Source organism: Anolis carolinensis, chromosome 6 (assembly GCF_035594765.1).
Source record: "Anolis carolinensis isolate JA03-04 chromosome 6, rAnoCar3.1.pri, whole genome shotgun sequence".
Lineage (NCBI taxonomy): Eukaryota > Metazoa > Chordata > Lepidosauria > Squamata > Dactyloidae > Anolis > Anolis carolinensis.
In genome coordinates, this window is record NC_085846.1 from 33,515,163 (window position 1) to 33,539,167 (window position 24,005).

General features: G+C 40.5%; 2 protein-coding genes across 4 annotated transcripts in view; both read right to left on the reverse strand.

Annotated features, from left to right (window-relative positions):
- Window positions 1-20,953, reverse strand: part of ormdl3 (ORMDL sphingolipid biosynthesis regulator 3) — a 58,033-nt gene extending 37,080 nt beyond the window's left edge. For 2 of the 3 annotated variants that reach the window (XM_062957886.1, XM_003222446.4), the window contains exon 1: window positions 20,794-20,953. The gene's annotated coding sequence lies outside the window, so the exon portion shown is untranslated. Of the gene's footprint in view, window positions 1-16,725; window positions 16,916-20,793 lie in introns of those variants that run through there. The other variant, XM_016994568.2, reaches the window with a different exon arrangement.
- LOC134292565 (uncharacterized) overlaps window positions 11,584-24,005 on the reverse strand; it is a 79,899-nt gene continuing 67,477 nt past the window's right edge. Inside the window, exon 2 of the mRNA XM_062957884.1 lies at window positions 11,584-13,484. The gene's annotated coding sequence lies outside the window, so the exon portion shown is untranslated. The remainder of the gene's footprint in view (window positions 13,485-24,005) is intronic.

A 24,005-nucleotide genomic window follows, 5' to 3' on the forward strand; every position in this document is an offset into this window, starting at 1 on the left:
TCATATAATTTGTAAGCTACACTGAGTCCCCTTTGGGGTGAGAAGGGTGTGATACAAATGTAGTAAATAAATGCAGTAAATAATAAATAAATAAATTCTAGACTTAGACTCACCCAAAGTCTGAAATGACTTGAAGGCACACAACAACAACAACAACAACAACAACAACAACAACAACCCTAATTAACTTGACTATCTCATTGGTCAGAAGCAGGACCACACTTCCCATTGAAATCCTGATAAATGTATGTTGGTTAAAATTGTTTTTATTTTTAAATATTGTATTGTTCTTTCATTGTTGTTGTTGTTGTTGTTGTGTTGACATATGCAGTGTGCATCGGAATTCGTTTGTATTTTTTTCAAATGATAATCCGGCCCCTCAGCAGTCTGAAGGATTGTGGACTGGCCCTCGGCTTAAAAAGTTTGAGGACCCCTGACTAAGACCCTCTGACACTGTTTCAAAAACACATGCCCTTCAAAACTGGAAAAATAACACATTCCTCATCTATCATTCAATAGTCAAAATATCTTACTGCTTTAGCTATGCATGACTGTACATTTTCAAGACACTTGTTTCAAAATCATGTATTTTTAGAAATATGATGGACTTACATCAGTGTATTTGCCTAGCCCAGCTTTATATCCTAGGCACTTCCCTTTTCTGGTTTGCTTTCTTTTTCACTCTTTTCTTCCTGTTTCTTTTTTTGTAATTATACTTAAACATTCATTAAATAGCTAAAAAGGCATTGATCTGAAATTAAATGGGATGCAGTTCAAGGATGTCTTACTTTTGATGTCCATAGTTTGGACATCCATAGTTTCTCCTCCTTTCATAAATAAAAACAGAAAGGTTAAGCCTGCTTCTTTAAAAATGTGAACAGCCACAAAGTATGGATAGGTAATCTGTGGCCCTCCAGATGTTTTTGATTTCAACACCCATCAGCCATCGTAAGAATTAGGGTTGTGAAAGGCGAAAGATTTATACGATTTGAAGAGAAATCAGAGTATATTATATTGTGATATAGAAGAAAAAAAGGAATTGTATTCTCTCTCCCTTTCTTCTTTCTTTTTTTCTCCCTCCCTTTATGTTTTGTTCAATAAAAATTATTTAAGAAAAAAAAGAATCAGGGTTGTGGATTTGGGGTAAACCTTGAACTGATTTGTGTCCCAGCTTTTGGTGAGGGCCCTGATCCATTTTTTTGGGAACCTCCCGAAATCGAGAGGGCAGATATCTGTTTTCACGCCTCGGTGTCAAAAGATCCGTTTTCTATTGGCCCATTATGCCGGGGGGAGGGAACTTCCTAGCCTCCCTTCCTGTGCACTTTAATGAGGCTTCTTTTTTACCTGCTGTTTCTTTCTACTATAGAGGAGGTACTCAGCTGTAGGTACTGGCAGGTGCGCACACTTTCCGGGCCTGCATGCCACACACACACACTCCTTGAAAAGAGAGTGCATGTGTGGCATACAGGCCCAGAAAGCGTGTGCACCTGCCACTACCAATGAAAATTTCTTACTCTAGAGGAGGCGCTCAGCTGCAGGCACTGGCAGGCACGTGCACTTTCTGAGCCTGCACGCCACACATGCACTCTCCTTGGAACAAGAGCCCAGAACAAGGCCCAGAAAGCGCATGCGCTCGCTTTCTCTCCTGGGCTACACCACACCAGCCAGCCACACACTCTTTCCATTCCAAGGCATTTTAAGGAGACTTCCTACTTCCAGGTAAGGAATAGTGATGACCTCCTGGAAGAGAAGAGTATTTTTCACAGAATGAAGGTTTACTTTTTTGTTTACTGGGGGATTAATAACAAAGATTAAACTGTGATGCTGAAAAGCTGGCTTGGAGCCGGGATCAGCTCCTGCTTGCTTTTGTGGTGAGCTGATTTTCATACCGGGAGGGGGGGGGGGGTTCTCATTCCGTGCTCCCAAAGTACCAAATGAAACTAAAAAAACGAAGGAAATGGCAGGAATGAATTCTGCGCACAATTCTAGTAGGAATGGATAATAGTCAAGGATTGAGACAGATGAAGCTCAGCAATAGCTGAAAGGCAACAGTATCCTCATAGTCTTAAAGCGAGCTAGCACCACATTTTCTATACTCTTCTCCCAAATCTCCAATGATTTACTGATTCTGTATATTCTTTATGGACTTTATAAAACCATTTGGACAGTTATTACTGCATATAAACATCCCAGGGATCAATCCCAGACATTTCTAAGTAGGACTGCGGGGGGGGGGGGGGGGGGGGGGCTCATGCTCAAAACATTAAATGCCGAATCTAAGTCTTTACTGTTCTCTCAAAAGTGTTCCACACCACATAGACCACACACAAACACTGTTATACACACGATGCATGTGCAGTAAATGTCTACCTTTATCTTTTTTGGGGGGTTGTTTTACAGAAATCAATTCCCCGGTAATGCATAAAATTGAACTATGTAACTATACTAAATCAGATTTTCTCAACTTGAAATGGAACTATAAGAAGTATGAAGAGTGAGTGAATGAATCTAAAAGTACTACAGTTATTCCTCAGTGAAAGAAAATTAAACAGTTGATATAACATATATCAAGTACAACACTCTTCAGGCTTAAGTGCTAAAATAGTGATCTTGTAGGTATACACATTTTTTGTTAAATAAAGGAAAAATGCATGCTTTCTCTTTACAGTATTACAGCTATTCCAGTAAAACAAATTTCTGCATGAAGTTTGGAATGCGTTTGAATTTAGCTGTGGAACCAAATATGCTAAATCTTATATAGTAATATTATTTAGCACAGTGGATAGTTATTTAGAGTACAGTCTCTCCAAAATATATCACTGTTTGAAATCCTGGAGATCTACTACAAGGCAACATTGAATTGAATGAACTCATATATGCCAATTTTCTCTGTTCCTAAGTGAGGATAAATGAAAGGACACGAGGAAAACTCAGTCTAGATGAAATGGCACCTTTTGGGTTAAGTATAGGCTATGTTCCATCTGGAGCAGCTGTGGAGATTATAAGGGATTTGGAAACCAGGATTAGTTGGCTGCACGATGTAATTTCTGGGTCTGTTCACATCAGTGAAGTTTAAAGAACCATACCAGCAAAAACTGATGGGCTGAGGAGCATTTTATGGAGGGGTAAAATTAACCAAACTGATGGTATTGATAACTCACTTCTAAAGGCTGCATTCCTTCACACACAATGAGCTCATATCACCTGTTGCCCAAATGAAATTCATCATGGAAAAAATGTTAGTTCATATAAAGAGAGCCAAAGCATCTAAAGAACAAAGGGTTTTCTTCCTCCTGATTACTGCTTATCCCTTTTATTTATGCAACATGATGTATTATTTATTAAAACAGGTCTGTCCCATTCTTCAGCATGTGATCTCAGGATACCATACTGATAAAATCGATTTGAACAGTTTAAAATAATACAGACTTCAAAATTAAATTAAAAGAAAAATACAAATTTAGTACAATAGAGTCTCACTTATCCAAGCCTGACTTATCCAAGTTTCTGGATTATCCAAGCCATTTTTGTAGTCAATTTTTCAATATATCATGATATGTTGGTGCTAAATATGTAAATACAGTAATTACAACATAACATAATTGCGTATTGAACTGCTTTTTCTGTCAAATTTGTTGTAAAACATGATGTTTTGGTGCTTAATTTGTAAAATCATAACCTAATTTGATGTTTAATAGGCTTTTCCTTAATCCCTCCTTATTATCCAAGATATTCGCTTATCCAAGTTTCTGCCGGCCCATTTAGCTTGGATAAGTGAGACTCTACTGTACACTGAAATAGACTAGAAACATATCAAACAAAGGGAAAAGTTAACACTGGTTATAACCATGCACTGCACATTTAGAAAAATCTATAAAGCCCCAAAAAAGGTTTTAGTAAAAAAAACAAACAAACCTGTTTTAACTTCACAAAAGAATTAAGCTGACATTGACATCACCTGGCCCTCCATAGGGAAGACATTCTACAAACTGGATGATAAAGTAGAGAAGGCCTTCTCTATATTCTTTTACAGTGTGTTGCTTACATATGACCCCCCCCCCCCCCCCCACACACACACACAAGAGATCAGGAAATAGTGAACTGTTCTCACTTTTTAAAACATTTCTTTCTGGAAACAACATAGTTAGTCCTGACTGTACTCATCTACATTGGGTATGTCTTTATGTTAACCATCAGCAAGAGATGCTAGAGGAAGGCAGTGGGGTGGCTATGAAAAGAGTTCTGCAATTGAACAATTCCTTTTGGAACAGAGATTACTCTAAATTAGGCCTGCACAATAGGTGTTAGAATCACAGATGCCTTAAAGGGCCAGACTTAAAAGTGTCTTCAAAACAGTTTATTGAAACAAAACTAAAAGGACACAGGGATACTTAAATGCAGTTCTATTGGTCAAAAACTCAAAAACCCAAACCAGACCTGTTTACCAAAAGATAAACAGAAATGTAATGCAGATCAACTGGTTGCAAAAAGCAACAAGTCAAACAAAGTGCTCTAAGGCAAAACAAAAAGGCACAGTACACAAATGGTTAACAGAGGGAGTTGCAAGAAGAGAAGCGTCGTTAACCGAAGTCCAAGGTCGAAGCAGGAGGAATCCAAAGCAGAGTTGCTCCAGTGTCCGCAGAAGCAGCGTCTCCAGCCAAACCGGTTCAGGTCCAAACTGCAGATTCGAGTCCAACGCCGAACATGAAACAGGCAGCAACAAGACTACAAGAAACTTTCCCAATACACAGCACCCAGCACACGAACGCACATCAACACCTTGTCTTCTGCAAAGACCCCTCACCCCTGAACCCACTTTTATCTACAAACCATCATCAGAAGATGAACTGACCACCGCCCCATCACCATCCCCCACAGCTGTTCCCAGCTCTTCACATGAATTCCCTTGACTCTCCCTCCAATTCCTCCATCTCCTGTCAAGACTTAGATCCCCCAAGAGTCAGTTGGATTCCCTAATTGCCAGTCTTCATCCCCAGAGAACCCCATAAAAGTATCACTAGTTGTTGGTGCCTCACAAATAGCTTGCACTTCTCTTATCTTAGTCCAATCCATGGTGTCTCCTTCTTCTCCTTCACTCGTTGACCCATCATCCCCAGAGAATCCCTCAAACGACTCCTTATCTGTAGATGCTGTAAGTATGTCCCGAATCCTCTTTCTCTGCTGCTCATCATCGGATTCCTGCTCCCGAGTAACCCTTTTTCCCCTTCTGACACCCATACTACTGTTTGTAACATTACTCACAGGCTCTACTACAACAATAGGGGTGCACAATTTTTTCGTTAGTCATCGTAAGTCATATCAAATTTGTTAAATTCTTTCTTACTACACAATATCTGACGCCAAAACTTAAGAATCGAAACTTACCCAATACTTTATTGTCTGAATTTTGTAAACCTTGGGAGCCTCCCAAAGGCAGTTTCATTTTTAGAATAAGCAAGCAAAGAAAAGCCAAAAAGGCTGCCTTTCCTCTTTAAATTAATAGCCTCTCGCCATTAGGACAGGGAAGAAGCAGGGAGAAAGCAGAGTTTGATGGGAAAGAGACTGAGAAAACACAGAATTCTGAGAAATGTAGTTTGGGAAGGTGAAGAGCCCTATGCTAGAGAATTCAAAAGGCCCTGCCCTAAACTACATTTCCTAGAATTCTGCTCAGAATCAGAAAGCCCCAATCAGGATAGGGGAGAGATTTGTCCCTCCATAGCATCAGCTAGCCAGAGCTCTAATAAATTGTTGAATCTACAAAGAGGATTGACTGATGCTTCTAGTAAGTAACTCTCTGTGCTGGGCTGGGAAGAAATACCTAAACGGAAGTTCTATTGGTTAATATGAAAGACATTCTTTGAGATAGCTGTTGCGGCTTTAAAACTATCCCTAAAACCAGAAGATGTATGAATATATCTGAAAGTGTGGGGAAATGATCCCGTTGTTTTTTATCATTGTATAGAAAATTCAAGGAGATAGCTCTTGTAGTTTTTTTAAAATGTTGTTTATAAAAAAAATCCCCAAAAATCTGTGTATAAGTCAAACATTCTGAAACTTGATGGGCTAACAGTGGTAAATGTGTTTCACCCCAATAGCTGTAAAAATGGAGGAGAAAGGAGCCCCTAAAGTTTCTCTACTTGCACAATTATTATAATGAAAAAGTAACGAATTTCATTACTCTCGTTATAGTAACACAATTTTCACCAATGATACATTAGAAATACTTTAGAAACAATATGTTGGCACCCCTAATTTTGTAATGGGTTTTGAAACATTGTTTTCATAGATTGCACAACCTTACTGCACATCATACAGCCCGCGAGTCACATCCAGCCCTTATAAACTTTTGCTGCAGCCCACCAAGGACTGCCCACCCTCCCTGCTGCTGTCACACATACCGTTGCCACTGTGTGCTTTGGACCTCTTCTAACAATGATACTATAGACAGCCAGACAGCCACATACATGGCTTGCGCATCCACAGATTCAACCATCCATAAATACAATAATCTACAGCTTGAAAATATTTTATTAAAATCCCAAAGAGAATATCTTCCTTATGTGATTTTATATAAGGGACACCATTTTACTATGCCATTGTTAATAATAGGACTTGAACATCTATGGATTTTGGTATCCATAGGGGTTCCTAGAACCAAACCCCAGTGAATACCAAGGACCCTCTGCATTTGCACTTGAACCCCGTACCTTGCAATGGTTCCAGCACATTAAGCAAATTCTGCTGTAGTTAAAATCTTTTGTCTGACTTGGCTCTGCTTACCAGGTCTGCTATGATTTCATCATGTTTGCAGCTATATAAGTCAAAGTACATTAGGGATCAAATGATATATTATGTCTATCTTTGCTATGATTTGGAGGTTTCTATGAAAAATGACTAGTCTTGAAGGAAGAACTGAGAATGCTTAACTCTTTCCCCATATGGTCATTATTCCTCTCAAAATTATAGTCAATCTCCTGCAATGTTTTCTCAAATAAGGAAAAAGATACATGGGTAGATATTTCTTCCATATGAGCCAGGTTCCCACGGGTATGCGGCTACCATTGCCTGTAATTTCAATCTTCTGTGGTTACTTCTTATTTTAAAAAACGTTGGGCAAAACTGCATATTACATGTAATCAGTCCCTGAAAGAGCCTCTTTCAACATTGTGTAAATATGATAAAATTGATTCCCAGTTTGGGACACTGCACTTCATTTTTTATCATTGGGTAAATATAAAATTTGAATTCCAGTCTGGGAGAAAGGTGGGGTATAAATCCAATCAAACATACAATGTCACATTGTTTTGGCAGGAACGGCAGATGTAAAGAGCTTTCGTTGGGTGATGTAGCAAAGTGTTGAGGAAGATTTAACAACCCACATCTAGATACACACAAGTGTTGTACACAAACAAATCTACAGTACACTTTAACAGCAAATGTTCATTTTTAATATGTGTGTTGAAAGGGAACATGGTGATAATGAAACTGTTGAAGTTTTAGTAACAGCAAGACCACTGCACAAAACCACTGGAAAACAAAAGTGTGAAGGCTGTATTGGAAATGATGCATGTGTGCCATTTTCTCTGAAACTATTAATCTAAATGGAACACTATTACACCACCAGATTAATTCTTACTGCATGGCTGACACCATTTCTGTATTTCTAGGTGTTGCATAACTTTAGAAATGAAGCAGAAACAAAGTGCAGTCATCACGCTCTTGACCAAAGAAGGCTGTACTGCTGCCGACATCCACATAGGTTTAGAAATGTGTATGGTGAGGTAGCAATTGAGAGTAAGATGCAAAGATGGATTGTATGGGACAAGAATGAACAGTGACTGCTAAAATACATCATTATGGAAACTCTGAGAAGCTACCCATAAGAAAAGATCACCAAAACAGCTGAAATAGACTTTAACTTTAACTTGTTCAGTCAGATGAAGGAAAGCCTTGGAGGATGTCATTTATGTAGGCGAAGTGGAAGACAACATCAGATACGGGACCACAGAGTGCCCGAAAGTGTTTTTCCAAAGTGGATTTGATAAATGGGTGAAAAATGGCAGAAATACATTAGCTATGAGTGGAGACTGTTTTGAATAGTACTACACTGTAGTCAAATAGAAAGATATGTAAAAATTAGGCGATATATTTCAATTTTTTTAAAGGTAAAAAAAAAAGTCTACTTAGAGGCCTGGGCTGACCTTGTGTAGATCACAACATAAATTATTATTATTGTTATTATTATTATTTTGTGTAATTGGTGTGGAGTTGGCTCAGACTCCTAAGTGGACATAATGATAAAAATGCTAATATTAATATTAATAATAATAGCTGTTATTGTTATTATCATTATAAAAGAAGACGGTGAGATATAAGCTGATATCCACCAACATGAAAACTAATATTTTGAACATGCATATCTTTTACTCCCAAATTTGTAATTGTCTTTCTCTTCTCAAGGTGGACTTTGACCTTCTTAAATGGAAATTATGCAGGATTCTAACCCAGATCCATAACACCATAACTATGCCTTGTTTTTTGCAATGTAATCACCTCTGTTTTCAATACAGCGGAGTCTCACTTATCCGACATAAATGGGCAGGCAGAATGTCGGATAAATGAAAATGTCGGATAATACGGAGACTTTTGGGAGTTGAAGTCCATATCTCTATGGACAGTGGTGAGTGAGTTCTCATTCTGTTTGGTTTTCCAGGCACAAGGAGGGACTGCCCACCTGACTTCCTTCACTTTGCCTGCCTTTATGGCCTCACTGCCCCTCCGCTGGTGCCGTTGCCCCATTTGGCTGCACTGTCGCTGAAATACTCGGGTTCCTCCATTGAGCTCCACTGGCCAAGCCCTCTTCCACATAGACACAACCCCTCCTTCCAACTGGGACCGAACCATTACTGCGTGTGGGGGACGGGGGGAGGAGAGGCAGAGCCATTAAGCTCTGGCTCCTCCTTCAGAGTCCGCAAAGTGGTACCGACCAAAATGGGGAGGAAAGAAACTAAAAACATGGCCTCTAAAGGGGAAATACTGGAGGAAAAAGGGGCGGGGGATGTTGGATAAGAGCATTGGATGATGGAATGTTGGATAAGCAAAGGTTGGATAAGTGAGACTCTACTTTAATTGTAATGCTCACTACAGTTAATACCTTCTAGCAATATATATTCTGCTAGGTTATCAATGCATTTTATTTGTCTGTTGACTGTGCTATCTTTTGTTTGTTCTTACAGTCTTGTTTTTCTTTCTAGTCAAGTCCAACTCTGTGGGGTGGTGCTCATCTCCATTTCTAAGCTGAAAAGCCGGCGTTGTCCGTAGACACCTCCTGGGTCATGTGGCTGGCATGACTGTATGGAGCACTGTTACCTTCCCGAAGTGTACCCATTGACTACTCACATTTGCATGTTTATTTATTTATTTATTTATTTCCGATATATCTACCCCGCCCTTCTCCCCGAGGGGACTCAGGACGGCTTACACAACTGGCAGGATTACTACCAGTATATCATATTACAATAAAATAATAAAACAATTTAAATAGTTAAATAACATAGTAAAATACAATATATAAAAGATTTAACACCGTGCAACACTGAATATATATGCCAGTCATCCATCAGACCTTGTGCAAGAGCCTTAATCCAATCCATGCCAACGCTAACTGAGTTCATTCATTAAACGCTTGCGCACATAGCCTGGTCTTCAACTGTTATTCAACTGCTAGGTTGGCAGAAGCTGGGGCTAACAATGGGAGCTCATCCCACTCCATGGATTCGAACTGCCAACCTTTTAGTCAGCAGGTTCCACAGCTCAGTGGTACCACCATGGCCCCATTAAAGCAGGGTATAAATAGTAATAATAATAACTGCTGTGGTCTTTTAAAATGAAACATGATACCTCCGAAGCCAATCTTTTCAACTTAGCTGTGCCACAACCAAAAGTTGTCCAAGGCATTGCGATAAAGGAGCTGGGAAAGGACATCTGCAATGTTCTCCAGGTGATGGAGTGTACTGAGCCAAGCAATTGTGAATGAACCCAAGGTTCTTCTATAGCGCCCATCCAAAACATTCCCGGTGGCCAGAAAAGTACTAGAGGCGTAATTTGTAGATGTAACTACAACAATGGAGCTCCATCAGGATGCTGGACCTCAGCCAGGTTTATTTTTAAAGCCTCATAATAACAGTGTTCTCAACACAGCCTCTTTTGTTGCATGTTGAACGGCTCAGCTGGTTTGGCATGCTGAACCGCAAAGGAGGTCCATTTGAAACACAACAGTATTCCTTTTTTTTTTTTTGTTAGAGATAACTCCCATTGAGTCCAATGTAGATTACTTTTAGGTAAGTAGGTATTGGCTTGCAGCCTAAATCATTCAGTGAGTTGTCCAGAAATAGAGATGTTCCAGAGCCCTGATACATGATCACATGTTATCTGAGACACAGCACAGGGAAAGAATTGCCCCTCAGTGAAAAGACTGAGCAAAAAATCAGGTTCAAATAGCTTCCCTGTGACATTAGGTTTTTGGTTTTGCTCTGCCTCTTAAACCACCATGTTCAACAAACTATATTCCAGGTAACTGTACAAAATGACACAGTGGACCCACATTCAAAACTGAATGTGGGTCCACTGACCTCTAACAGAAACATCTGACTTTAACATTTCTTCTTCTTCACCATCTTTTAAGAAATAATCCCCTTTGATTTCTAAGTCCTGGTTTTTACCTACGGAAGACAGTTCAATAGACTCAGCCAAGGACTAATAGGCATATGCATGGCTTCAGAGACCCCTTTGCTTTGAAAATATATTCTCCTTTTCGGCACTAAAACAGGGCTTAATCCCCAAGTAAATGAACCTACTATGTAGGCAGCAGAAGCAAACTCTATTTCTTAGTAGCCAAAGCACCTACTTTCACAAGAATTTGTAGCACCAGCTCCTACCTTCACAAGGATTTTAAAGTTGCTTCAATTCTCCTCTTCCATGCCTATGCTCTTGCCCTTCTCCCTGCTTTTGTTTTAATTATGTGAATTTCAAATGCAAAATTGCACATGTTCAGAACGTGTCTTCATTTTAACAAAGTTGGCAAACAATCTTTTGCGCAAACACAAGGATGGGCGAAATGTGACCTTCTAAAAGTTTGCTGAACCATAGTTTCTAGCAATCCATAGCACATGTTGGTAAAAGTGAAGTCCAAAAACATCCGGAAGGCTATTCCTTGCCCATTTCTGTTCCAATATACCTGGAATGTGGAAGGAGCTGCAAAATATGAGCTGGGTGTAGAGAAGAAAAATGACGTATACTTCACAGCTGAAGTATATATGATTGTGTAAACACTGTAGGATCATAAGCTCGCTCTTTCAGCCTTTGAGGAAGACAATGGCAAACCTCCTCTCAATACATCTTGTCAAGAAATTCCTTTTATAGCAGTGGTTCTCAACCTGGAATCCCCAAATGTTTTTGGCCTACAACTCCCAGAAATCCCAGCCAGTTTACCAGCTGTTAGGATTTCTGGGAGTTGGAGGCCAAAAACATCTGGGGACCCCAGGTTGAGAACCACTGTATTATAGGATCCCCAAAAGTCAGGTTCTACTTGAAGGCATCCAACTATGTAGATGACTTTAACTAAATTGTAGCTATGAAGTGCAACGAACTAGGAAATTTTGAACTTAAGTCAGCTGACAGAGTTTGTGTTTTTCATTCCTAGTCAGCTCAGGCAATTGCTGGGAATGATGCTGATCACAGTGCAAAGTTAGGAAGGACTGGGCTGGGAAAATAACAGTCTGACTGTTATGGATTGATGATGATAAATAGAAGCTCTTACGTGTGCCCGCGATCCAGAGTCACCCGCAGAACAATAACATGCCACTCAGGTTTGCAGAACAAAAATACAGGAACTTTACTGATTCCAAGAGATCAAAAAACAGTAGTATTTACAATGGTCCCCCTGATCACTTACAGAAGTCCACAGTCATAAACAGTCGTTTTTCAGTCCATAAATCTGCCTCAGAGAATAATATAATCCTGGTTCTTCACACTCTTTTCTTAGCAACAAACAGGCCTCAAAATAGCAAAGCCTTTCTGAGTACACTGCTCTCTTCACCAGCAGTACTCTGTCAGCACTGAAAAACTTGTCCATACTGGTGCTGCAGCAGCAGAACAGAAACAGTATCAAATGAATCCCCAGGTTTTTTCAGGCTCAGCCAATCGGCTTCATGCACTTCATTTTCCAGTTAACACACATAGCACAGTACCTTTGCAAACCATGATATGACTTGATGCATATCTCTGTCATATGTGCCTGTGTTCTTAATTCCCTTATCCTGTCGCCACTTCTGCCCACTCACAAGGCATGCATCAATCCACCCTTCCAGGTTGCTACAGAAAGTATGGCAAGATACCACGGCTTAGCACATCCCACAGAATTGAATTCAATGTTTGTTTTTCCTCCTGGTACAGCATGCCAAAAGACAGGACTTTTAACAAAGGATTGCACTTTTTAATCACAGCTTCACTTGTGATCATGGCAGGTCTCTTTGGGCTTTGGCTGGACTCTTCAAATAACCTTTCGCATGATAACTCTAGTTACTCAACTGGGTTGAAGGACAGAATCTAAAAGATCTGGGAAAATAGAAACATTAACTATACCCTGACAAGGAGTTGGGAAATGGGGCAGAGGGCATTTATAATTTGAATTCCAATCCTCCCCTGAAAGGAAATAGGGATAACATATCAACAACCCACAACAATGGGTCCCTTTTTCATCCACTCATACTATCTTGTTTTCATAGGCCCTTATTAGATGTCACAAGGTTATAAATAAAGATGATGATGAGCTCAATGACCCTTCTCGGTCTCTCTTCCCCAAATTCTTCCAAATTAGTATGTAGGTAAAGGTAAAGTTTTTTACCTGACATAAGTCTAGTCATGTCCGACTCTAGGGGTTGGTGCTCATCTCCATTTCTAGGCCGAAGAGCTGGCGTTGTCTGTAGACACCTCCTAAGTCATGTGGCCAGGATGACTACATGGAGCACCATTACCTTCCCGCCAGAACGGTACCTATTGATCTACTCACGTTTGCATGTTTTCGAACTGCTAGGTTGGCAGAAGCTGGGGCTAACTACGAGAGGTTACTCTACTCCCTGGATTCGAACCAGCAACCTTTCGGTCAGCAAGTTCAGCAGCTCAGCAGTTTAACTCACTGCGCTATCGGGGGCTCCTTAAATTAGTATGTCGTTTCTAATAAAAATACAAAGCAGATTCAGGGGAACTCCTGCAGAAGAATGAGGTGATCAGATACTAGGAATGAAGTCAGGTAGGCATCTAACAAGGACATTTGATTCCAACAAGCATTTGTCTTTTGCAATTGAATCCTCAGACACCACTTGTTAGGTAAGCTACCAAAGTATAACTTGTTCATGCATTGCTGGTTTAGTTAACCTCTTCACTATAGCCCAATTACCACTTTTGAAAGTCCAAATCAATATAGCCTGATCCAACTGTACAACAATATAATGTGGTAATTATCAAGCAGCATAATGACCTCTTACTCTATTGAGTTGTACATTAGTTATTGTTGTCATTTGCTGTCAACTGACAGAGATCCTATGAATTAGAAACGTTCAAGAGCCCCATTGTCAACAGCTCAGGCCTTGCAAACAGTCATTTTGGCAAGAGACAAAACCTTTCCAATGCTAATTAGGGTGATTAACTGAAACATTAATGCTGGCTTCCCAGTGACAAAGGACTCTTGCCACACCCAGAACTCTCCACAGATATTTTTTTTTCCTTTCCTTGCCTAGTTTATCCATGCCTCACAGCTTCTGAAGATGCCTGCCATAGATGTGGACGAAACGTCAGGAGAGAATACTTCTGGAACATGGCCACACAGCCCGAAAGACATACAACAGCCCAGTCATACTTTCCTTGACTGAGTCAATCGATCCGTAATGAGAGCCTCCTCTTTTTCTACTGCATCCCACTTTAACCAGCATTATTTTCTTTTTCAGTGAGCCATGCCATCGCATGGTATACCCAAAGTATGAAAGTCTCACTGTAATAATTTTTGGTTGTAGATGGACTAATTTTTCAACCTTCCTTTACATGGTCCTCCCTGCAAATAAACAACTAGCCCATTCTAACTCAGTCCAAACCTAATGTGCTAATTTTCTACTTGCTTCAAGTTTATTTATTTGCTTGTTTATCCAACAGTGAAAAAGATCAAAATGTTGAAAATGCTGTTAAAAACTGCCTGTCATCTCAGAATCTTACCACTTCATTCTTCTCTGAAACAGATCCAGCCCAATTCAGTAGAAGTATGCATTCACTGAGTCAGACGGGCACTTTGCCCAAATCCACCCTCCATCTCTCTTTGCACAGTGGTTTGAGAAGCTCAGAATGTGACCAGTCTCTTGCTTATGAAACTCCAACAAACTGTTCCCAAAATAAATGCCTCCTGCCATATATAGTTATCTTTTGTTCTGCTTTGCTTTGAACAGAAAAGTCCAAATAACATCCACGCATTTGCAGCAAGGCTCCTCTGCCGTTTGCCTAATGTGGATTCTCACCACTTCCAAGCTTTGACTGGAAGGTTCTGCATAGAGATTGCAAAGATTGTCCCCAGATTCCTCTCATATATACCCTTATGGGAAAAGTCTAACTTGGTCTGCTTCGCTTCCTTCCTCCCAAACCTAAACAAATTCAGTCCTAGCCTATAATCGAGAAACCTCTGGTCCTCTGGATGTAGTTAGATTACAACTCCCACATCTACAACCACTATCCAAACTAGTAAGGGATTAAGGGGCATTAGAGTCCAGTAACATTTGAAGTGCCATGGATTTCTCCACCTATGGTATAGATTTTCCTGATCCAGACATGATATTGTATGATATAAATCAGTGGTTCTCAACCTGTGGGCCGTGGTCCAGCAGTAGACTGCGAGAACGAAAATCCGGTCCGCGAACCTCCTTCCTATTAATTAATTTATTTATTTTATTGTATTTCCACTCCTTTTCATGGAGCTGACCATTGCATTGGTTAGACCACATCAGCTCTAGATTATTAAATATGGTTTTCTGTGGGCAACCAGATGGTGACTACTGGATGGCATATGTTCGGTATCAGAAACAAGAGCTGATGTGGTATATCCAATGCAATTTTCTGAATCAGCACCCCAAATAACCAAACCAAATCTAAAGTTGATCAGAAATTGATTCGTAACCCTTTTGGTACTAATACTGGAGAATAGTCCCTGGTCAAGTGGGCCCTGGTCAAGTGGGCCCTGGTCAAAAAAATGGTTGGGAACCACCAATATAAATCTACCAGGCTCTACTGTACATAAGCATTAGAAGTCAGAAAAATGCAGACCCTCAACAAGCCTTCTCTAACCTCCCCCTCTTTAAACTGGGCTTTTTCGTAGGCAAAACACGCCTCTAAACAATCAAGCTGTCATGAAAACATGGAGACTTGAGCTCTATCCTAACATACTGTGCCCTGAAGAAGAGCAACAATTGCTCTTTTAGCAAAAAAGAAAAGAAAAACAGAAGAGACATTGCATTAATTCTGGCCTGTAGGACACAATAGACCTCCTCTTCCACACAACCTAATACAGCCCTTTAGGTGCAACTGTCCACCAAATCTTATCATCTCTGACTTCTGGCAATACTGGCTAAGGCTAATGGGATCCGCAATCTAACAACCCTTGAAGGGCGACGCATCACAACATCTTTGTGCTGAAAAGTGGAGTTCGGTGTACAGGGACAATGTTTAACTTTACACAAAAACCATCACAAGAACTGTTGACCAGATGTATCAGCACATGAGAAAGCAACAAGCCTTTACTGGCTTGAAATCATGAATTCAGTTCCATCCCTTGAGATTAGTAAGCTTAAAGTCAGACTGAAAAAGGCTGATGGAGCAAAAACTTCTACCAACATCTCAGAAATAAATAAAATGGTGGAGGGTCAAGAGCATTGTCAGTGCTGAAGTTTTTAAAGTTTATAGGTAAAGGTAAAGGTTTTGCCCTGACATTAAGTCTAGTCATGCCCGACTCTGGGGGTTGGTGCGCATCTCCATTTCTAAGCTGAAGAGCCGGCATTGTTGGTAGACATCTCCAAGGTCATGTAGCCAACATGATTGCATGGAGTACCTTCCTGCCAGAGTGCTACCTATTGATATACGCATATTCGCATGTTTTTGAACTGCTAGGTTGGCAGAAGCTGGGGCTAACAGCGGTACCTTGCCCCACTCCCCAGATTTGAGTTGCCGACCTTTCGGTCAGCAAGTTCAGCAGCTCAGTGGTTTAACTCACTGTGTCCTTCTTAAGTTTATATTCTAGGCTAAATGGATTTACAATGGGGGGGAGGCATTATTTAGCTCAAAGTGGGCAAAGTACAGTCTGTGGGTCCCTTGAACCCCCAAATGCAGCATGCAAGACCACCCAGAAGTCCCTCAAAACATTATTATTATTATTATTATTATTATTATTATTATTATTATTATTATTATTATTATTATTATTATCTATATTTCTATCCCATTTTTCTCCCCATAGGGACTCAAGACGACTACCAAAGTATCCCCATCAGACTGATTTTGGAGTGTTTATTTTTGCCTCCAAACCATCTAACATCTCCCAAACAGGGAAGTTGACTCTCCTGAATTTTCTCATCTACCCAAATTATTTACTTAATTCAAAAACATGACAAACCACCCTTTGGGTTTGGGTCTTACCTGCTTGTTTTCCTGAGAAGGCCCTTGGACTTCTGCTCTGATGCCACAACTGAGTGCTGTGACCATATAACCATCTGCTTCCTTCTGCATGTCCTCAAAAGCTGGGTGTGCCAAGGAAGTCACTCATGTCCTCCACCCGATATGTGGGACAGCAGCACTTACCATCCATCCACATAATCACTGCCACCTACTTGAATGCAACATGTGATGCTCTCTCTTTCTGTAGGTATGACAACACAGTGAAACTTTGTGCCTTGCAAAATGTATAACGTGAGAGTTCCTCTTCCAATATTTCCTATCCTTTTTTTGGTAACTCTCAGTACTGTGCGCCATTCATTCTTGGCTGTTCTTTATATTTAAGTTGGACAGATGTGCATCTACATTGTAGAATTAATGCAGTTTGACACCACTTTAATTACCATGGCTCAGTGCTATGGAGTGCTAGGGAGGAGCCCCCAATGGCGCAGTGAGTTAAACCCCTTGTGCCGGCAGACTGCTGACCTGAAGGTTGCCAGTTTGAATCCAGGGAGAGCATGGATGAGCTTCCTCTGTTAGCTCCAGCTCCTTGTGTGGGGACATGAGAGAAGCCTCCCACAAGAATAGTAAAACATCAAGGGCAAATGTCCTTGCAGACGGCCAATTCTCTCACACCAGAAGCGACTTGCAGTTTCTCAAGTTGCTCCTGACATGAAAAAAAGCGCTATGGAATCCTAGGAATTGTAATTTTGGGAATCATCAGCAATTTTGGAAGGGAAAGCTGAAAATTGTCTAAAAGTCCAACTCCAAGGATGCCATAGTATTGAGCCACAGCAGTTAAATTAGTGCCAAAGTGCATTAATTTTACAGTGTAGATGAAGCCTCGGAAAATCTGTGCTCTAATCCTACGCAGCCAGGAAATACATTAGATGACACTGGGCACTTTCTTTGCTCTGTTAGGAGGAAAGTTACACCACCTTGAGTCCAGTGGAAGAAAAGCAGGGGGTAAGGGCTACTAATAAAATAAAAATAAACCCTAGTGACAAAATACTTTGCTGGAGTTTTTAAGCTAAAATGACTCACAGTCCACAGACTCTAAATTTAGTCACAGGCTGTGACACGCAGAAAGGAGGTGTGCGTGCGTGTCCTCAACAGCATCCAGCCTTCGCTTCACCCTGGCGACGCTTTCGACTTTCCTATGCTCTCTCCCAGTTACAACTAGAAATTGAGAAGCGAGGAAAGAAAAGAACGGAAGGCTGGCACTGTGAGCCGTAGCTTTAGAGAGTTGGGCGACATGAGCAAGCGTCCTCCCATGAACATTCCTTCCATCCCAAAGAGAGAGACTGAAAACCATCCACACTCAGAACACTTACATTTTCTGTACGTTCCCTTGGTGACTTCACCTGCCCTCTTTCTTTGGAAACCTAAATGTTTTTCTAAATGCTTCGACTGACGTTTTAAGTTACTGCAATGCTAGAAATGTGGGAACTGGAGGAAAATTTAATCGCGGTGGCGGCAGAATTTGGCAGCGCTGATGTCCTCATTTTGCCCAGACTACTGTTGGCACTAAATTCCCAACTTATCCCCTTGTTATGTTTCCATCTTAACCTAAAACTGCTTGTCAACATACTGGAAAAATATAGTACATTCCTGATAATCCAGAAATGTCCACATACCTCTGTCTCTGGGTGCATCTACACTGTATAATGAATGCAATTTGATACTGGGTTGCTGTGAGTTTTCCAGGCTGTATGGCCACGTTCCAGAAGCATGCTTCTGGAACATGGCCATACAGCCCGGAAAACTCACAGCAACCCAGTGATTTCAGCCATGGAAACCTTCGACAACACAATTTGATACCACTTCAACTGCTTTGGCTCAATGCTATAGAGTCTTAGGGTGTGCAATTTGGTGAGAAATCAGCACTCTTTGGCAAAGAAAATAAAAGTCCTTACAATTTCCATTATTCCATTGCATTGAGCCATGGCAGTGAAAGTGCTGTCACACTGCATTCATTCTACAGTGTAGATGCACTTGCTATCTCCCCGTCTCTCCCTCCTACTCCCTCATCCTAACAGCTGTTCTCAGTCCATGCACACTTGCTAAGGAACAGCGACAATGCACATTCCCTTTGCCACATCTCCTTTTCTGGAGGTTTTGAAGCAGAGGTTGGGTGGCCATCTGCTGGGAGTGCTTTGATTGTGTATTTCTGCAATGGCAGGGGTTGGACTGAATGGCCCCTGAGGTCTCTTCTAATTCTATGATTCTATCCTTCCAAGATGACTCCTTTGCTAGACCACATCTCCTTGTCTGGTTAGGTTTACATTGTGCATCTCTTATCCTGATATTATGAATTGCAAATACAGTAGAGTCTCGCTTATTCAACGTAAACAGGCCGGCAGAACGTTGGATAAGTGAATATGTTGGATAATAAGGAGAGATTAAGGAAAAGCCTATTAAACATCAAATTAGGTTATGATTTTACAAATTAAGCACCAAAACATCATGTTATACAACACATTTGACAGAAAAAGTAGTTCAATAAACAGTAATGCTATGTAATAATTACTGTATTTACGAATTTAGCACCAAAATATCATGATGTGCTGAAAACATTGGCTACAAAAATGTGTTGGATAATCCAGAACGTTGGCTAAGTGAGTGTTGGATAAGTGAGACTCTACTGTACTTCAAAATCCATCCTTTATCCTCAAATACTCCAAACTATCCATATGAGTGGCTGAGACAGTGATGTTTTTGCTTGCTGATGCTTCCATGTATACAAACTTTGTTTCATGCATACTGTTTTAAAATATTACATATTCAGGTTATTTACAGGAAGCGTATCCTTTATCTCAGAATCCTGATAGCACTGCTTGACTATCAAGCAAAAAGTAGGCGCTAGAAATAACATCGTACAAAAGCTGACTGGCACAACCTGGGGATCGCAACCAGACACAGTGAAGACATCTGCCCTTGCACTTTGCTACTCTGCTGCTGAGTACGCATGCCCAGTGTGGAACACATTTCACCACGTTAAAACAGTGGATGTGGCTCTTAATGAGATATGTTACATTATCACAGGATGTCTATGTCCTACACCACAGGAGAAATTATACTGTTTAGCCAGCATTGCACCATCTGACATCTGCTGGGAAGTAGCAATGAAAGAACCAAGGAATTGCCATCTCCAGCCCCTCCCCTGTTGAGATATCAGCCAGCATGCCAATGCCTTAAATCAAGTTTTCTAACATCTACAGAGAAATTTGCAGGTACACCTCAGCAAGTGAGAATCCAAAAGTGGCAGGCTAAAACCCGGAACCTCAGTGGCTGAGGTTCTCTCCTGGCCACACAGAAGACTGGGCATCTTGGAAGGCACTGACCAGACCTGTGCTCTGGCACCAAGAGATGTAGAGCCAACCTTAAGAAATAGGGCTACTAAGTGGAGTCCACGACATGCGAGTGTGGAGAAGAGCAAACCACAGAACATCTATTACAATGCAGTCTGAGCCCTGCCATATGCACAGTGGAGGACCTTCTAACAGCAACACCTGAGGCATCCAAGTGTCCAGCTACTGGTCAAAGGACATTTAGTATAATGCCAAGTTTTTAACTTTGTTTGTGTTTTCAAATACATTACAACTTTACCCTTGGTTCGCTTCTGCCACGAGAAATAAATCTCAGAATTCAAAATACTCCAAAATCCAAAACTGTCCACATCAGTGGCTGAGAGAGTGGCATCTTAGCTTTCTGATGGTTCAACGGACACTAACTTTGTTTTATGCACAACATTATCTAAAAATAGAACATTTCATTTAGGTTATGTGCATAATAAGGGCTGTATGAAACACAAATGCATTTTGTTTAGACTTAGATCCCACCTCCCAAGAGATCTCATTAGGGACATATATGCAAATACAAGCAAATGCGAATGGGTCGTTCACATAATCCAGAATCTGAAATCCCAAGCATTTTAGATCAGGGAGCCTTTAGAGAAGGAAACCCAACCTTCCCCCTTCCCTGGTTGCAATTATGGCTAAAAGCACCATCTGACCCTCTTCCCCATGCTCCCCTTCCCTGATTCTCACTTACCGTTCAATAGGAAAAGGAAGAAAATATCTCTCTCAGTGTGGATTAACTGGAAATGCCCGGCTTTGGGCAATGGGGAAGGGGGTCTCTTTCTCTGCTCTGAAAGACCCCCGCTGCTCAGACTTCTCTTCCCAAGAGCTGACAACACAGCAAGGAGCTTTCACAGCACCGCCCCCTTCGCAGACGTCATCACTAGCAGACAGTGGAGCATGCTGGGACATGTAGTTCTCTAAGGGAGACGCTGGCACTCTGGTGTGGATCACATTCTTTCTTTGGAAGTGTTCAGACAGGTTGCTGGGTGAATTGATTTTCCCTTTAAGGGCAGAATCGAATAATAATAGTGGTGATCATTTATAATTTCTGCATATGATGATAGTGATGAGGATGGTATATTTGTATCAAGCTCCATTCTGACAATTGTTACATTTTATATCCATTTTTCCTGCATAAAGCTCTATTCTGACGTTTGTTACATTTTACAGTAGAGTCTCACTTATCCAACATAAACGGGCTAGCAGAACGTTGGATAAGCGAATATGTTGGATAATTTATTTATTTTATTTATTTGCAGTACAGTAGAGTCTCACTTATCCAACATAAACGGGCCGGCAGAAAGTTGGATAAGCGAAAATGTTGGATAATAAGGAGAGATTAAGGAAAAGCCTATTAAACATCAAATTAGGTTATGATTTTACAAATTAAGCACCAAAACAGCATGTTATGCAACAAATTTGACATAAAAAGTAGTTCAATATGCAGTAATGCTATGTAGTAATTACTGTATTTACGAATTTATCACCAAAATATCACGATGTATTGAAAACATTGACTACAAAAACATGTTGGATAATCCAGAATGTTGGATAAGTTAAACTCTACTGTATTTATATTCCGCCCTTCTCACCCCGAAGGGGACTCAGGGCGGATCACATTATATACATATAGGGCAAACATTCAATGCCCATATACACATAGAACCGAGACAGAGACAGACGCAGAGGCAATTTAACCTTCTCCTGAGGGGATGTTCAATTCTGGCCACAGGGAGGAACAGCTGCTTCATCATCCACTGTGACGGCACTTCCTCATTCCAACGTCGTAAATTAGTTAAATTTGACTCCCCACTTTATAAGTTTTACCTTATTTCCTACTTGATAGATGTAACTATCTTTCGGGTTGCTAGATCAGCAACGAGCAGGGGCTATTTTTTAAATTTTTTAATTGATGGGTGCTCACCCCACCATGGGCTGACCTCGAACTCATGACCAAATGGTCAGAGTGATTTATTGCAGCAGGCTGCTTACCAGCCTGTGCCATAGCCCGGCCCCTTAATAAGAAGGGATTAAGGAAAAGCCTATTAAACATCAAATTAGATTATGATTTTACAAATTAAGCACCAAAACATCATGTTATACAACAAATTTGACAGAAAAGTAGTTCAATACTCAGTAATGCTATGTAGTAATTACTGTATTTACGAATTTAGCACCAAAATATCACAATGTATGGAAAACATTGACTACTAAAAGGCAGACTACGTTGGATAATCCAAAACACTGGATAAACGAATGTTGGATGAGTGAGACTCTACTTTATTGTTATCCCACTCTATCTCACCTCAAGGGTGACTTTTGTTACATTTCTATCCAGCTTTTCCTGTATCGAGCTCCAGTCTAACATTTGATACAATATTTGTTGCTATTGTTATTGTTTAATATGTTGATGTAATTTACCTGTATAATTTACCTGTAAGCCATCCCGAGTCTCTTTTGGGAGATGGTGGCAGGATACAAATAAAGTTATTATTATTATTATTCCTGCATGAAGCTCCATAACATTTATATCCAACTTTCCTGCATGAAGCTCTGACATTTGTTTCATTTATATCCCTCTTCCTGCATCAAATTCCATTCTGACATTTGTTACATGATGTTAAGAGCTGCGATGGCGCCATAGGTTAAACCCTTGTGCCAACTGAACTGCTGACCTGAAGGTTGGGTTGCTGACCTGAAGGTCGCCGGTTTGAATCCGTGAGACAAGGTGAGCTCCCATCTGTCAACTCTAGCTTGCGGGGACATGAGAGAAGTCTCCCAGCAGAATGGTAACACATCCGGGCATCCCCTGGGCAACATCTCTGTAGACAGCCAATTCTCTCACACCAGAAGCAACTTGCGGTATGTTTGCAAGTCACTCCCAACACGATAAAAAATATTATGCTTATATCCCTTTTCCTGCATAAAACTCCTTTCTGACATTTGTTATATTTATATCCAACTTTCCTGCATAAAACTTCATTTTGACATTCGTTATATTTATATCTGACCTTTCCTATGTGAAGCTCCATTCTGACATTTGTTACATTTATATCCAAATTTTTCTGCATTCAGCATAAAAAGTGGTGAACAGAAGAAACAGACTTGCTACCTTGAGTTTGCTGGATGAATAGGGAGATAGAAAATAATTCATTTATTTAGAGTACAGATTGAATATTCAAAAGGCTTGAGACCAGATGTGTTTTGGATTTTCTTGGAGATGAGATTCAAACCGAAACATGAAATGCATTTATATTTCATAGATAACTCATATTCATCAACTAAAGGTAACTTTATACACAACTTTTAAAAATAATTTTGGGATGTGAGCAAACTTTGTGAACATTGACCACAAGATAGCAAAGGTGTCACTATTTCCGTCATCTAATAATATTAATGTAATAAAACTTTATTTATAGCCCACCACCATCTCCCATAGGGACTCAGGTGGCTTACAAAATAGCACACAAAGATGCCATGCATAAAATACATAATACATAAAATAAATAAGGAGCTCTGCTGGTGGTGTGTTAAAGCACTGAGCTGCTGAACTTGCAGACTTAAAGGTCCCAGGTTCAAACCCTGGGAGCGGTGTGAGCGGCCGCTGTTAGCTCCAGCTTCTGCCAACGTAGCAGTTTGAAAACATGCCAATGTGAGTAGATCAATAGGTACCACTCTGGTGAAAAGGTAATGGTGCTCAATGCAGTCATGCCGGCCACATGACCTTGGAGGTGTCTATGGACAACGATGGCTCTTCAGCTTAGAAGTGGAGATGAGCCCCCAGAGTCAGACATGACTGGACTTAACGTCAGGGGAAACCTTTACCTTACTATATAAAATAAAATACATCAACCTGAGAACAATAATAACATTACATAGCTGTCCTGTGTCCCCGTATTGGGT